This window comes from Cryptomeria japonica, chromosome 9 (assembly GCF_030272615.1).
Source record: "Cryptomeria japonica chromosome 9, Sugi_1.0, whole genome shotgun sequence".
Taxonomy (NCBI): Eukaryota; Viridiplantae; Streptophyta; class Pinopsida; order Cupressales; family Cupressaceae; genus Cryptomeria; species Cryptomeria japonica.
In genome coordinates, this window is record NC_081413.1 from 388065189 (window position 1) to 388078519 (window position 13331).

Consider the following 13331-nt stretch of genomic DNA (forward strand, 5'->3'; position numbering starts at 1 on the left):
GTGCTGGGAATATTAATGTTGACCTGCTGAACATTTTTAGGGCTAAGAGCGCATATGAGGTTACTAAAAGTATCATGTGCGCGGTTCTAGGACATATTTTTAGTTTCCCAACACACTCAACGGACTCAAAAGAAGTCTTTGAGGTCATTGAAGGCCCCACTGCAACTGTTACTGCACTTCTGTGACTATTTTATATGTTGAAGTAAGTGAACTTTTTGTTTGGCATGATTTTAAATGATGGAATTGTTGTTCTTATTAGTTTGGTCAATGTTATTGTGATTGTTTAATAGTTTTTATTCAAAAAAATAATTATAATTCTCAATTTTATGGTTATTTGATTGTTTAAGAACTTATGTTTACATATATATGTAAAATGATTCTATTTAGGTCAACCGGTATTAACGATAGGAAAGAACAAGCGAGGAACGATGGAACAACGAGAGGCTGAAAAGGAAAGACAAAGGCAACATATGAAGAAATTACATGACATAAGAACAATGAGACAAGAAGGTACATCATCCTCAACATCTCAATTTGATTTACCAAACGAACATAATGCACCTAATGCAATTGAAGAAGACACATTTGATTTACCATATGAACCTAATGCAATTAAAGAAGAGACCACATTGAATAATCAATTAAATGATGAACATACATCGGCTCTATTTGATGAATTGAATGTACCCAATCCATGCAATGCATCGATGTTAACACCTCCTAAAATCATTCGTAGGAAACTAAAGTATCTAATTGACATGAATGAGAATATTTTGAAGCTAATGCTCGATAAAATGAATGAATGAACTTGTAGGAGAATGGTTAAAATAATATGGAAAAACTATTTTGAAAACTTAAATCAAACTGCAAGATGCCAATTAATTGTTGAAATGATTAAAAATTTAATTTTAGAGAGACAATGAGAATTCTAGGCCTTAAGATCATTCAAAAGTAATACCAAAAGAAATATTGTGAGAAATCTATATGATGCATATCAATCTATTGGTTCAAAATCACGTTCTAAAGATTCTAATGTTACTCGACGTGTCATTACATCAACCATAATGAGCAAGAAAAGAAAAGAAAATCGTTTGAAAAGCAAAATAAGTAAGTCATTAAATATTAGTAGAGCAACATTATGTAAATAATTAGAGAGGCAAGATAAAATAGAGGATCCTAACAATAATTCTCTTTGGGTGTTCTCGGGTAGACTACCACTCAAAGACAAGGTTGTTGTTGATGCACTAAGAACATTAATTGAAAATTTTTGGCATGACAACACAAGGGTTTCGCCTAACCAAAGAGATGTTGTTAGAAGGCGAATCAGATCTAGAAATCCTGAGCCACATGCCAAACACTATTTGGATATGACTCAAACAAAATTTTATGAAATATTCCTTGAAAATTTTCCTCAAATAAGAATTAGTCAAAGATTTTTTGAAATGGGAAAACCTTTTTATGTTAAGATTAATCATGTACGCACCACGTGTTGTTGTATCATGCATATTGAATTTTCCATGCACTATGATATTTATCATCATATATGTTGTCCTTTGCACACTAACAATGTTTTGCAGGAATGTAATATACAACCACCTCCTAAGTCACCAAGAGAATTTATTTCAAGTGTGTTATGTAAAAGAGATGATGGTTGCATTTATTATAAGATGGTGTGTTTGAAAGGTTTTTGTGCTACATGTGATAGTTTGCAACATTTGCCAAAATGTCTACATTTAGATGACACACATGAAATTGGTAAGAAACTAGTATCTTTTGGAAAGTACAAGATAGTGACATATGGGGTTAAAGATGGAAAAAAATTGAAGACATGTGAGTTAGTGAAAAATGACATATGTGTACTTAATTTTATGAGAACATTTCAAGAGAAACTAGTTTACGAATACATAATGCATACAAATAGAGCTCGATGGTCAGATGAACAATTCAAGTTATGCAAGGACACATTTCCTCTTGGTACCATTAACTCTATAGTTGATTTTGCTGAAAATTATACACTACAACCTCAAAATGAAGTGCAATCTATGTATTACCATTCTACACAAGTTTATTTTTTTGTACACAACATTCATGCATGTAGATGATAACATAGAGGAGGATAGAAAGGTTGTAAGAGAGTATCACTTCTACATAAGTGACGATCATACACATTCATCAGATTTTGTGCAAAGATACTTTAAATTTTTCTATGATAATTTAAGGGAAAGGAACTCTATATGGTGAAAATGGATAACAACAATGTTGAAAGACTAAATGAATTCAACCACAAAACCCTAGCCTAACAACAACAAAGATCCACCATAACATATGAAGATTACCTAAGAAAATGCAAATCAAATGAAATAACCAAGATTATACCATCACATGTCCAATAGGGTTTGAATCTCCATTATTCCTATCTCCATTGATATTGTTTGATATATTTGCTCTCAGATTTTATATGTGCACAAGAGCTCAACAAAGAACGAAAATGTGGTTGCAAGTAGGATTGCATATGAATGTTTGAAAGCGTAGAGTAGCCAATTGATTAGGTAGTTTGAATAGAATGCATAGGATGTGTGTAGATTGATTGATTAGGGTTGATAATGAAGGAATCATCTCCTTATATAGAAGACACTATAAGAAATGGAGGGATAAGATTGAGAGGTGTAAAAGAGGTCGGCTATGATTAGAGGGTAGGTAGAGAAAATAATAAAATAATGAGAGGGTAGGTAGTGTAGGAATTAAGAGATGAATGACATGTGTCATAAGTAGAAAAAGCTAATGAATTAATTAAATAAATAAAGATTTATTTAATTAATAGAGGAAGTGGGATAATTAAATAAATAAAATATTTATTTAATTTAGGGAAAAGGATAATTTAAATAAATAAATATTTATTTAAATGAGAAATAAGGCTAGAAGAGGATAAATGAATTAATTAAATAAATAAAGATTTATTTAATTAATAGAAGAATTAGTCTAAAGTAATTAAATAAATAAAGATATTTACTTAATTAGACATGACAATTTTAGGTGTCTACATTTTGACCTTCTTTGAGACAATGCAACTTGTCCTGTTGTTTCAAAGAAGATAATATGAACTGATACAAAGTTGCCCCAAGATGGGAATGATATGCCCCCTCGAGAGATTGGATGAAAATGTCTGAAAAGATCGCAGACAATCTCTCGATAAGAAAGAAAGGCTAGAATGGACTGATCGGATAGAGTGACAGAGTCACGGGATAAAGAAGACTGACTCGGGAAACAAGGGCTAGGGCTAGGGCTAGGGAAGTCAATAAAATAGACCATGAGGGGAGTACATCCTCATTGTAATCCACACATCCAAGAGATCAGAGTGCAGAGAGAAAAGAGAGCAGTCAGCAGTCAGCAGCGATGGCATTGGTGCATAGATTTGATCGTGTTCGCCGATTTCAGAGGCCAGCAGATGCTGGAGAGCCGGTGAGTACCACAAAACCTCCTTGTACTTTGTCACATGAAATGTTGTCATTAATGCATGTTAGGTAGCTCAATAAATGCATTCTAGAATATGTCAAACAATGTCAAAAAATGCCGAGGTGCATCTGTGTTGGTGCCAGGCGCATCTAGGTTAGCTAGGCGCGTCTATGAATGAAAAGGCGTCTATGTCAAATGCGAGTGCATCTGTGTTATTCAGGTGCGTTTATGCTATGTGGGCACGTCTGTGCAGAGCAGGCACATCTGTGCAATATGTAAGTGCATTTATGTCAGGAAGGCGTGTTTGTGTCTAAAATGTGCATTTATGTCTTCTAGGGCAAATCAACAGTTCTGTGATGAACATACATTGTTGATTGGATAAGCTGATGAGAGGATACACTCAAGTAGGTCCTCTAGGGAAGACTAGAATAGCAAATAGGTCTAGGATTGACAATTTTGTGATAGAACATACGTTGCCAATTAGGAAACTACTAAAGAGGATACACTCAAGCAGAGGCCCTAGGATATGATAGATCGAGGAACTTTGTGATGAATAGTGAGTACTAAAAAAAGAGCAGCACTTTGTGATGAACAGGGAGTACAAATATGAGCAGCACTTTGTGATGAACAGGGAGTGCAAAAACACGTAGTACTTTGTGATAAACAGGGAGTACCACTAGGATTAACAACAACACTTTGTGATGAACAGTGAGTGTCACTAGGATAGAGTGCCATATGATAGATATAAGCACTAGGATAATAAGTAGCATTTTGTGATGAACAGTGAATGCCACTTTAATTGACATAGTTGATTTGCTTGACTGTAGGAGTACCTACCTATGTTGGAGTCACGGGAGAGATTCCCATCAACTCAGAGGTTACGACCAGAGCTGACATTTGAGGACAGAGCCGTGATTGAGGTTATGGGTTTGTGATTTATTCTATATGTGCCTAAGTTTTGGGCGAACATGGGGTTGCTGACTGCACTAGCTGAGAGATGGCACTCAGAGACATGTAGTTTTAATTTCCCGATGGGTGAGATGACAGTCACCTTGGAGGATGTGTATAGGATACTGAGGATACCAATCGATGGGGAGTTAGTTCCTTACAATCAAGACAGAGACAAATGCACTGAGACAAATGTTTCAGGATCTAGGACTGGAGATGAGGGTAGGACACATGGCTTGGGACACGATGACATAGACAGGATTGGCACTACCATCAATACTGGCAGGAGTGATCAGTGGGTTTCTCTGTCTGGATAGGGCAACATGAGGATTGGTTGTGTAGCCATATGTATTTTGACATCATTGTATCATGACACTTATGATTTTTGAGATATATATGAGATGATTCATCTTTGCGGCAGCTATATGCATGTGTACCTATGTGATGCAAATATGTATATAATGAAATGCAATATTTTTGTTCTTTTATGTTTTTAATATGTTATGCCAATGCAAATGTGAATGTATGAAATGCAAATGAATATGATAATGCAAATAACTATATACATGATGAGAATGTAAAATGTGATAACATGTGGTATGTGCAGGATGCGATGCAATTATGATATCTATATGTATGTATGAAATGCTTATATGTGGTAATGCAGGTGCAACTACATGAAATGCAAAAATTTTTGGTGTGTCATTTTACTCAGTCATGTGATAGTAGGCTACACAGACTCAAGAAGGACAATGGAAGTCAATCAAGAAAGGGGGATGGAAGATAGAAGATATGAAAGTGAAAGAGCTTCTTGTGCATTATCATCATTGAGCTTTATTATGGCAAGTAGGTTATGACAATCGAGGCATATGTTCAACCCAGAAAGTCATTGTACCTGTTTGTATAGAGATAGACAGTCGCAAACAAGGAATGCCCCAGTTCATACTAGACTCACAACATCCTCATATCCTTGGACAAGTCATAGCATTACTAAGAGACAATCCATAGACAGCAAAGAAAAATAGGTGACGATACCCCATCCTCGCCTTTCTAGTAAAAGACATCCTGGAGATAAAATCTCTAGTCAGAGACATCCTGGAAAAGCTAAAAGACATGTCACCAAAAGATAAAATCAAAATAAAACCAAGACTCGACACCAACATCCACTGTAGTCCTCAAGTTTAGTGTCTCTTGTCACTTGTATTAGTCTTATTTGATTGTGGTCACAATGTTTACTTTCACAAAAGGATAGATAGCACTGAACCATAATGTTGTCTGAGTCTGTTGAAAGATTTGATTTGTTGAAGCCCATTATTGCTGTTGTGTCTCATCTGAAACTGACTAAATCCATGAAACTGATACTTTATTGCAGAGAAGACGAAACTTTATTATGGATCAACGATGCAAGTGTATCTTTATTGCAGATTGTGCGCGAATAGATTGAAGGAAACTAGAAGAAACTGTACTCCTCAGAACATGTGATGCTCTCAGTTTCACACCCATCACTAGATGTAGGATTTGCCTTAGCCACAGATAGGAGCTGATTTGTTATGGATGGAAAGGGGTGAAAAGGAAGGCTTATTATGAATGGCTAACCAATCTTAGGTAGATCAATAACAAGCCATGATGGGAATGGGTAAGTTTATTATGAATGAATAGGTTGTGAGTGTGTGCAAAGTGAAGGATAAAGGTGAATCCTGAAGGAGGGAGGAGCAATGTCTCTACACATGGCACTGGTGACCCAGTTTTCACCATGGTACTTGCCCAGGGTGCCACCAAAGTGGTTTTCACCATTGGACGAAATGTTTTTCTTTTCTTTTTTTATTTTTTCTTTTTTTTGTGTCACAAGGCGCCTGTTTGCTAGGTTTTCACCAAGTAACGATTTTTTATGTTTTATGGTTTTTTTTTTTGTATTTTTGAATTAGGATACTCTGAAGAGCTATGTGTAAAACCTACGAAGGTGCATGCTATTGATAGGATCATCCAAAGGTTCACCCTCTGTGGTTGAGAGCTGATATGCACTAGATCCATATGCTGTTGTGATGATGTAAGGACCAAGCCAGTTTGGTTCGAACTTGCCCTTCTTCTCTCTATCTTGCTGCTTTTTAGGATTTTCTCTGAGAACTAAGTCACCCACCTCAAATGTGTGAGGCTTTAATTTATGATTGTAGCTACGATGTTCCTTGACTGAATGATGTGTAGCTTGAGTGACTGTCTTCCTTGATAAAGGAATTGAGATAGAATTACTAGCGTGTGGACTACGTAGGCCCATATGTGTGTCACCTAAAGAAGTTTGGGCATCCCTGATAACAAAGTCCCTCGAGGAAGCTCCATTAAAGGTCCATGATGTATTGCCAAAAGGGAATGGATGTGCAGAACAAGTGGATGAGTGATGAAGGCTTATGATTGCGAAAAGAAGTGAAAGTATTATGACATGATGGAGACTTAGAATCAACAAGTATGCTTTTTCACTTAAAATTTTAGAGATTTTGCCCCCAGTTATTTTGATATTAGGGGATATCAACTCTTGCTCTTTTTATTTCATAGGATTTTTATCCTTGACCTTAATTTTTGCAGAGTCCAATAGCTTTTGATTTTGATTTGGACTAAAGGACTTTTCTTTATTTTCAACTTTTAGATTTTTCTTTTCAAAGATTGATTTTTGATCCCCAATGAGTAAGGGCTTTTGTAATTCTTGTTGATCCAAGTCTGGAAGTGGAGTGGAAATGGAATGAGCAGATAATATGGTAAGGCTATGTGAGTTCTCAAGAGGGTTGGCGATACTCTCAATAGATTCTTCATTGGAACCACTCTTAGGACTATTGATATCAAGAGATGCTTGCACCACTAGAGGAGATTTACATTTAGACTTAGTAGCCACAACACTAGGTGGTTCATACCCAATTCCTTGGCACTGCAAATTGTTTGTAGGATGTTCCTATTGACTGAATACCTTAGGAGATAGTGGGATTTGATCAACATGAAAGATATACTCACCACATCCTAGGTCTTTAATCTTGAATTTTTCTTTTAGCTCTGTTTGCTTTGATGTAGAAGCTTTCAAGGATTTTGGATCCACATATGTCGATGAAGGAATAACCTCTTGATTGGCTGGAATTGTTATTTCTGATCTAGGTCGTAGATTGTTGCAATATATGAATGGATTTGGGTCATTTTTCATGGTCACTTCAACTCCATTGTGTGGAAACTTGATACATTGATGATATGTAGATGGTACTGTGCTCATCTCATGAATCCATGGACATCCTAGAAATATGTTGTATGTGAGATCCAGGTCTAGGACTTGACAAACCACATCCTTCATCATTGGACCAACTCTAAGAGGCAAGGTGATTATGCCCTTGGATGAATGCTCTTTGTCATCATATGCCTTGATGGTAATTTTGTTTGTAGCATTCACAACTTTGTCTGAATATCCCAATTGTTTAATAGTGCTCAATGTACAAATGATTAGATCTGCTCCTCCATCTATCAGGACTCATTTTATTCGATGTTTGTGTAGGAAGGCTTCAATGTGTAAAGGTGCATTATGTGGTTGGCTTACAAAGGCGTCAGCTTCAGTGAATGTAAGGGAGTGTGGAATGGCAAGGTATCCCACCATGGCTTGAAACTGGTCCACGTTCAGATCAGTAGGGATGGAAGTGTCTCTCAAGATTTTGTCAAGAATAACTTTATGTGCGAGGGATATGCGTAAGAGCTCAAGGATGGATATGAGCATGGGTGTCTTCCCTAACTGTTCTACAAGGTCATACTCAGGTTTGGTTGATGAGGAAGTGGTGTTTCTAGCTAGAGCACCTTGCAAAGTGAATTTACCTCGACAAGTTGTAACATTACATTCAGAGGTAGGTTCGAAAGAAGATCCAATGCCTTTTAGGACAATCCTGGGTCTTTGGGTAAAATTTTCAGGTGTTTTGTCCTTGATGATAATGGTAGAGACATAATTGTCCATTGAAATGTGATTCACAGTTGAATCATAGTTATAAGATGCTCTGGTATAGTTGGTTTGGTCATTTGTGGCTTTAGATTTTCCCTTGTCATGCTTTGGGAATGGTTATTTAAACATCTCATGTTCTTGATTGGATGAGTGTCCTTCAATCTCAATGTCACCTCTATCAATGAGATCTTGTATGATGTTCTTCAGTCGGTGACAATTTCCTGTTTTATGACCCTTGTTCTTATGAAATTCACAATATTCATCATCATTCCACCAATTTGGTTTAACCTTTGGCTCATATGGAGGTAAATCTGGAATTGTTATTATCTTGTTTACCACTAGCTTCTTGAAAATTGATTCTAGTGGTTCTCCCAATGGAGTGTACTTCTTTCGTGACTTGGAAGTTGTTTGAGTATTCACCTGATTGTTTGTAGAGCTTTATTTTAGAAAAAACAATTTTGGGTCATACCGTATTGGCATCCACAACACCATCATTGACCATGTTCTTGTTTTTATTCCAAAATCTTGGCTTGTCTTTTCCTTTATAGTCTTCTTTGTTTTCTTTGAATATCTTAATGACTCCTTGTTCAATTAGTACTTTCTCTGTTGCTAAGCCTTTTTCAATGACGTCTTTGAAGGTGGACAAACAAGCTTTCCTTAGGTCATAGCCAATGTCTTTGTTAACATTTTCGGTGAACATCTCAACCATTTGTTTTTGTGGAATTTCACAAGAGCATCTACTGGCTAGATTTCTCCATCTTTGTAAAAATGATGAAAAAAGATTCTCCATCCTTTTGTTTGGTTTTGCACAAAGTAGTCACCGATATGTTTGTCTCTATGTTGTATGAGAAATGTTTGATAAATGCCTTTGCTAGATCACCCCATGACTTAATTCCAGGTGGGAGTTGGGAGAACCATTCCATAGCTTGATCACCTAAGCTCTGTGGGAATAATCTCATCAAATATGTCTCTTCTGCTGCTACCGCAATGCAAGTTGTGAAAAACTATCTTATATGTGCCTTAGGATCCCCTTTTCCTCTATACTTATCAAACTTAGGTGTCACAAAGTATGTAGGAAATAGAGGCATTGGAATGATTTTGTCAAATGGATAGGGACATATGTCTCTCATTGTGTAAGTTGGCTTCAATGTATTTATGTCCTCCATTTTCTTTTGCAAGTCCTTGATTTGTTGTTCCAAATTGTTCTTAGGTGGAGACCGACTTCTTGAACCATACCCCATGCCTGAACCACCAGGTGGAGGAGGAGCATGTTGCATATATGGATGATATTGATCATAGACATGTTCATATGGAGGAGGCCTATAATGATGCTGCATATATGGACCACTTGGTATAGAGTCATGGTGAGGAATGGAATATCTACTTTGTCCATGTATACCATACTCTATAGGAATGTCATGAGTTTGTTCTAGTGTGTTGCCCCCAAATTTGATGTGGGGTTTCCTTCTGTCCAAAATTAGAACATGCCTTTGAATATCCAATTGCTTTGGTGGTTGATCCTTAGCATTGGTATGTGATTGAATATATTTTTCTGCATAAGACTTCCATAATGGTTTGTGAAGGTGAGTATCATATGCTTGACCATGTGTGTATGGGACCTCTGGTTTTTGAAACAAAGATGATGGTGATTCAGGCACAAGATATGGTCCTCTATTGCCTCCACTATTAGGCCTCCTTTGATCCATGTTGGAGTGAGGTTGTTGCAAAGGTTGATTTTCCGTTATTTGAGACATGTCAAAATCATGAGGGATCTTGGCTCCACTTTGTGCCATTACTTGTAAGAAGTATTGTCTATCTCTCCTCATTATTTCCTCAACCAATCGATTGAAACAGGGATCCATAATGGGGTCTTCCACTTCTGCTGAATGTACTGAAAAGTTATCCATATTGTCATTGTGTGTATCATTATTGTTTGTAGTGTCCATGTTCTGAACATTTGGAATGTTTCTATAGGCATTCATGTCAGGTAATGTAGTATGATCAAAATTGAAAAAGATATTATTGTCATACTCATAGGAACTCATGTTTGCGGACTCTTGAGCTTCTTTAGCTTCTCTCCTAGATTTTTGGGAACGGGTTTCAACCATGAACTAGGTCTTGACCAAGATGTGAGAGACTAGATGAAAATGGAAAGAGTATGGAAGACCAAGAGTTGGATGGAATGTAAATGAATCTGAGGTTTACTTGCAATGTCCAAAGTGTAAGACCAAGTATGTATGTAGTAGAGTAGGTGTGACTTCCAAAGAGATGATAGTTTCTCTTGATGAGGTAAGTTGACCTTGACTCTAAGTAAGACCAAATGAGACCCAAAGGTGATAGACCTTGATGAGGGACCACTTAGCAAAATGTTGTTGTATGTAATGTGTTGACAAAGTATGATGAGGACAAGCAAGTGACCTTTTGACTCAAGTTTAGACAAATGTGAATGTAATGTAAGGTGTAAAGCAATGATGGACTTTGTGAGACCCAAAGACAGGTTGAATGCTAGATGAAAACTTGAAGAGATAGCTTAGGAAGCTCAAGAATTCTAAAACTGATTGCTCTTGTTGCTAGACTGTAAAGTTTTTTTCAATTTTGAACATAGACGTGCTTAAATGACATAGACACTATTCTGTTAGACACAGACACATTTCTGAAAATTTTGTGCAATTTTTCCAATTTGTGAAGTGACTTGTTGTGACCAAATCTGAATTTTTGACTATTTTTCCATGACAAGAGGACACTGTGTTGATGAGGACTCAATGTTTGCAAGTGTTTAGACTCAAAATGACTCAAAGAAAAGTGTTTTGTTTGATGTAAAATTGTTTTGCATACACTTGAAGACACAAAAGACAAAATGTTTTAATGTTTGATCTTGGATGTTTGATAGTTCAAAATAAGACAAGCACAATTCTTATGGCTGGCCAGGACAATAGTTGTTGATCCCACATGAGGCTATGCTATTCAGAGCGGATACTTAGATGCTTGACCCCACTAGCTCGACCCTCAGCACTCACTTCTTAGGGCAGCCAAGCATCAGTCCCCACGAAAACTTCCTGTGGCAAACTTTGTATCTCTACTAAGAACCGTATGTGTGTGGGCCACTCCAGAGGTCCGACCTCCTACCCCAACAACTAGAAGGATTTTGGCTTCTAAAACAAAAAGGTGCTAGTAAGGGCATCCGCTCGTGTGGCCATACATGCGGCACTTTCAGCTTTGTAAATATAGAAGGCTCCCAGCTGGTAGGGGTTACGCCTTACAAATGATCAAATAAATTTGATCAAATGGGTTTATGGGGAGACATAGTGTCGGTATGAACTAATCAGCACATGTTATCCATAGTTTTCACCATGAATACGATTATTTATAGTGGTTTGGAAGAAGATGTCTTTTCTTTTGCTACCACTTGGGTCGCTCTCTCCTCACTAGTAGTCCTAATGACCACACGGGGAGACAGACCCTCTAAAGATTAAACAAAAAAAGCCTATTGCCCAAGACACAAAGGACACTAGTTCAATTTTAGTGCACCAATTGAAGTGTTTGATAATCTATGAAAACAAGGCACACAATAAGATCAAAAGAAAGTCCTTGTCAAGGTCCTGCAACAAAGATTTGTTAGTAGTTTGGATTGTTTCAAATGATCACCCCTTCTTGCAAGCACACAAGTTAGGTAAATTTTAGATCCAAAAGACTTTGTGAAATAGGGGCCTTCAACAATGTGTTTGGTTGACCAATTCAAATATCTGATTCATCTTAAAAAAAAAACCACCTATAAAATTTCAAGAGATTTCCAGAAATGTAAGAAAATCCAAAAAATTTGCTAATTTGCTCCAAAAATTATTTTTTTATGAAAAATCATAAAAAATTCATATAAAATGCAAAATCAATTCAAAAAATTTGAAATTTTTACTAGAGAATCCTGATGATCTTCCAAACCTGCATAAAAACGTTTCTACAACAAATCCAAGCAGTTTGTGAGATATGAGTAAAATAATGCAAAACCCTAATTTTCAAAGATCTAATTTTTGAGAAATTATTTTGCATCAAATTTAAAATCACAAAGAATAGATCCTATGTATAATTCTAAGATATTTCCAAAAATGTAAGAAAATTCAAAAAATTCGCTAATTTTCTCTCAAAATTATTTTTTTATGAAAAATAATAAACAAATCATATAAAATAAACCTTTTATCCAAAAAATCTGAAATTTTTACTGAACACCTCTGATACTTTTCTTGACCTTCACAAAAAATTTGATACCAAAATTCAAAGTTGTTTGTGATATCTGATCAAAATAAGGAAAAACCCTAATTTTTAAAGATCCAATTTTTAGGAAAATATTTTGCATCAAAATTAAAATCACAAAGAATAGATCATGTGTATAATTATGAGAGATTTCCAAAAATGTAAGAAAATCTGAAAAAGTCGCTCATTTGCTCTCAAAATTAATTTTTTTATGAAAATTCATAGAAAATTAAAATATGCTCCAATAGATCTGAATTTTTCTTTGAGAGCTCTTGATACTATCTTCAACTTGCTAAAAAACTTTGGTGCAAAATCTCTAAGCCATTTGTGAGATATGATTGAATCTCTCCAAGTTCTTGATTTTGTGTCCAAAACCCTAGCTGCACAAGGTTATTCTCCAAATTGTTTTACAAAACAACAATATATAGTTAGGAAAATCTGCAAAAAACACAAATATAACAAAAATCCATGTCCCACTGGGTGTGCCAAAATGTATATGGTGAAAAGTGGAAACAACAATGTTGAAAGACTAAATGAATTCAACCACAAAACCCTAGCCTAACAACAACAAAGATACACCATAACATATGAAGATTACCTAAGACAATGCAAATCAAATGAAATCACAAAGATGATACCATCACATGTCCAATAGGCTTTGGATCTCCATTCTTCCTATCTCCATTGATCTTGTTTGATATATTTGCTCTCAGATTTTATATGTGCACAA